General features: G+C 37.1%; 1 pseudogene; it reads right to left on the reverse strand.

The window, feature by feature from the left end:
• Nucleotides 1-1,640: 1,640 nt before the first annotated feature.
• On the reverse strand, nt 1,641-2,099 carry LOC123231255 (annotated as a pseudogene).
• Between the last annotated feature and the right edge of the window lie 2,755 nt (nt 2,100-4,854).

The following is a 4,854-nucleotide window of genomic DNA, read 5'->3' on the forward strand; positions in this document are numbered from 1 at the left end:
TAGTCTAAAAGTTATTCAAGGTCTCTGAGATTCTATGCTTTGTTTTCCTATGCAAAGAGCATTATAAATAGATGGGTTTTTTATTACTGAATTAAGATAATTACAAACAATCCTCTGTTATAATATTTTAAAAGAATTTAGGAGGAAAGAGAAATAGAAGTACCTCAATGTGTGACCAGACTGGGTTAACTATAAATCTAGATAATAAAAATAATAATAATAATAATAATAATAATAATAATAATAACTAACATTTATACAGATCTTACTAAATAATAGGTGCTGTGATAAGAGCTTTACAAATGTGATTCCATTTGATTCTCATAACAACCTTTGGGGTAGATGTTTTTATTTCTCTATCTTACAAATGAGAAAGTTGAGACAAACAGAGGTTAAGTAACTTTCCCAGGGTTAAGCAGCTAGTAAGTGTCTGAGATTAGATTTGAAGTCAGATTTTCATGATTCCAGGCCAAGTTTAGCTAGTAGGATCCTTGAGATAGCATGGTTCTGCAAAAATAAGAGTCTGGACTTTGCATCAACAGAGAAGCACAATCAAACCCCATTTACTATTTGATTGATTATAGGAAGCTGGGGCTTCCTCATCTACAAAATGGGGATAACAATGTCCATATTACCTTATTCACAGAGTTATGAGAACAAAATCAGATGATATAAGTAAAACGTATTACATACCTTAAATTTCCTATGTATAACTGCCCTAAGTCTTTTGGTATACCCCATCTAAATGTAACATTTATTTGAGGTCTATTTTTATTATCTTTTGGCTTGAAAAATTCAAAAGGACAAACTTTAAGGGAGACTTTTATCATGTTATCTATTTCTAATTAGCATTCATTTTTTAATGTAGCAGCCAACAAATAGTAGACAAACATTTATAAGTTATAACGGGAGATTCTTTTTCAGTATGGGTAGGATTACGTAGGCCCTGAGATCCCTTCCAAATCTGAAATTCCATTATTCTGTGATTCTTTGTGTGGGGTTCACTTTATTCTTTCCATTCAGTCAGGTTTCTTGATTACATCCTATCTGTATATTTTGCTTAACCAGGTTCTATTTGTGTTTGCGTGATATTATAAATAAATACCTTTTTTTTTAAATGACAAAAGTCCTTTAAGTTAATCCCCATATTCTGGATGTAAAACAAAGAAGAAGGGGATTTACTAAATATGTCATGGAGAGAGATGTCTTTATGATACTTAATTCCATCATGAGTGCTGTCTAAATTAAAAGCATGTCCCTATGGCTTTGAAAACCCAAAGAACAACCATGAGTTACAGATCAGAAAATAGAACTGAAAGAAACAACTGGAACAACATGAGGTTATCATTTTCATGGCCACAGAGAGGGGAAGTGGGTTTCCACAACTGGCTAAGAAAAGGCTCAACAATGTCTCTAGGCCTACTGCCATGGAATATTCTCTTCTGTAGTGCACATGTTGCAAAATAATATATAAATAGATTTTAGTTTCTGTTTGCTATTCAACTAAGCAGGTGATTTATTGACCTGAGACTAAAGCTGCTTTAATTGCATGGTATTTAATATTTTGCATATGTTTGGTTTTGTTTTTTTTTAACTGGAAAACTTTTTATTGTAGGTGGAGCAGGGTAGCTGGACAAAGTTTAGATGATCCCAATTTTGTTGGCAATATTGAATGTGTCATAGTCTGGAGCAAGTTGGCCATGGGCCTTCTTTTCTTCATCAGGCCAGATCTGTATGTTGACCTTGGCTACATCAATGTCATACAGCTTCTTTACTGGATGCTTGATCTGATGCTTATTGGCCTTGAAGTCCATATTGAAGATAAGAGTGTTGTTGTCCTCAATCTTCTTCATAGCAGACTCAGTGGTCAAGGGAAACTTAATGATGACACAGTGATCAATCTTGTTTTTCTGAGTAGCACTTTTCCAATGGTATTTGGGCTGCCTTCAAAGTCTCAGTGTCTTGGGTCACCGGAAGGTGGTGGGAGACATTTGGATTTTCTTTTTATGGCTATGGACACCCTTCTACATTGCCTTCTTGGCCTTCAGGGTCTTGGACTTGGGAGGGACAATCACTCTATTCTTGGGCTTTGGTACCATCATAAGTTTTTTAAAAAAGAAATTTGTGTCCTCACACCACCAGTGAAAGACACGCTGCTACTGTTAGAGTCAACCAGCCATCAAAATAGATCTCAGAGGTAGAAGTGGAAATTCTGAAGGCTGTGATCACACATATATAACATAGATCAAATTATTTGCTCTCTCAGGAAGGGAGGGGGATGAAAGGAGGGAGAAAGAGAATTTAGAATTCAAAATTTTAGAAAATGAATGTTAAAAATTGTTATTACATGAAACTGGAAAAATTAAATATTAATTTTATTTAAGATTTTAAAAGAAATTCTTAAAAACTACAAATGAGAATAATTGTAATAACTGACATTTATTTAACATTTAAAGGTTTCTAAAACTCTTTACATATATTATTTCATTTGATTCTCATGATTATTCTGAATTGGTTCCCAAGAGGTAGATAATATATGTCTTACCATTCTCATTTTATAGATGAGGAAACAGAGCCTCGTAGAGGTTAAATGGCTTGCCCATGGCTATTCTGTCAATATCAGAGGAAGAATTTCAATCTAAGTCTACCTGAGTCCAGATCTAACATTCTATGCACTATATGCATGTTGGCTAACCTTTGGCACATGTGCTAGGGGGGCTTCTCCCTTCTCCTTCTCCACACATACCTGAGGACATTCCTCATTTCACCCACCCCTCTGCCCAGCAGCCCAATGGGAGCACTTTCTCTCTCCCCTGTATGGAGTAAGGGGGTGGCTCATATGCGGCATATGGGTACAGTTTGTGCACTTAGTCTCTAAAAGGTTCACTGTCACAACACTGTATCATGCAACCTCTAATTCATAATATTGATTAAAATGCACTCTCCCTAAATTTTCAGCCTATTCTTCAACTTTATTGGATTGTTCTGTTTTTTCACACATAAGAAATTATGCTTGATGTGTTAAAAAAAAAAACCTTTAAAGATACAGTCTTATGTAATGGTAAGATCACTGAAATGGAAGGCAGGAAAAAATGAGTTCTTTTCATATTCTTACACTACCATTTCAGTTATTTTTGGCAAATGACTTCATTTCATGGGTTTCAGCAACCTTGTTTATGATTTGATCAGAGGATCATAGAATTTTGAGAGTTGAAAGGGGCCTCAGAGACTAGTCTAATGCACACACTAAAGGAATCCCCAGGGGGCAGCTGGGTGGCTCAGTGGATTGAGAGCCAGGCCCAGAGATGAGAGGTCCTGGGTTCAAATCTGGCCTCAGATACTTCCTAGCTGTGTGACCCTGGACAAGTCACTTAACCCCCGTTATCTACGTCTTACCACTCTTCTGCCATAGAACAAATACACGGTTCAATGACAGAGTATCATGGAGAGGTAATCAATTAAGTTCTCCAAGAAAAAGAGACAATGAATGGTTGGTTATATTCATAGGTTATCTGGAGTCCACTCTTTGCAGATTACAAAGAGTACAAAACTGGGAGAGGCCCAATCTCCAGTTTGCACTATATTGTTCCTTTAAAAAAAATAATGAAATTCTTCCACCAAACTTGATAGCATTAAGGGTAAGCTAGCCATTCATTGGCTATCTGAATAACATAGCTCTGTTGGCCTTTAAAAAGCAAACTTGCTAGCTCTGGAGGACTATTCCCTTAGAGTTAAGAATTAGATGCTGAATCAAAGTTAATCTAATTAGAGAAGTAGGTCTGGAATCCCAGCAGAGCCCAGAGATGCTATACTTTGAGGGAACAGCATGAGGACAACACAAGGAGAAAAATACATTAGAACTCTACAGTCTCAGAGGAATAAGTTGCATTGGATATGGATTTCCTACATTATGTGCCTTTCTTGTTGTTCAGTCATTTTCATTGGTCCTGTCTGACTCTTCAGGATCCTATCTGGGGTTTTCTTGGCAAAGATACTGAAATTCCTCCTCGTTCATTTTATGGATGAGGAAACTGAGGCAAAGAGGGTTATGTGACTTGTCTAGGGTCACATAGCTAGGGTCAAATCTGAGTCAGATTTGAACTCAAAAAAAGTAATCTTCCTGACTGCAGGCCCAGCACTCTATCCACTGGGCTACCTAGCTGCCCATCACCTCTTTAGTGGTACAATCTATACATCTGTCCACCCTTCCAATCGACATTGTATAGATTTGGGGACAATCCACTTAAGATTTGTGAAAAGAGGGGGGCAGCTGGGTAGCTCAATGGATTGAGAGCCAGGCCTAGAGATGGGAGGTCCTAGGTTCAAATCTGACCTCAGATACTTCCCAGCTGTGTGACCCTGGGCAAGTCACTTGACCCCCATTGCCTACCCTTACCATTTTTCTGCCTTGGAGCCAATACACAGTATAAATTCTGAGATGGAAGGTAAAGGTTTAAAAAATTTTATGAAAAGAATGTTTCATTACTGATGTTAATGCTATGCCATTTCAATAAATGCCTTTTCTTTGTGTTAAGTAGGTCATTACACTTTACTGAGATAATCTTCTCCCGGGGAACCAAAGCCACAAATAGGAATTGAAGGAGGTGCCCAGAGAAAGAGCACTTCCGGAATTGTAGGGGAGAGGGGATTCTTAGAAAGCAAGAGGAAGATCACTCAGAAAAGGTCATAAAAAATAAGTGATCAAACATGTATGAGGGTAATCCTTCAAGATCTAGCATCTGAAGTGCAGCCTTCTTTCTGTGGTCTGCCTTATTTATTTTAATTGTATTTTTCTATAATTCCTATAAATAGCTTTAGCACTTACAGTCTTTACCAAATAATCTAGTACTTAGA

Source organism: Gracilinanus agilis, chromosome 1, assembly GCF_016433145.1.
Source record: "Gracilinanus agilis isolate LMUSP501 chromosome 1, AgileGrace, whole genome shotgun sequence".
Taxonomy (NCBI): domain Eukaryota; kingdom Metazoa; phylum Chordata; class Mammalia; order Didelphimorphia; family Didelphidae; genus Gracilinanus; species Gracilinanus agilis.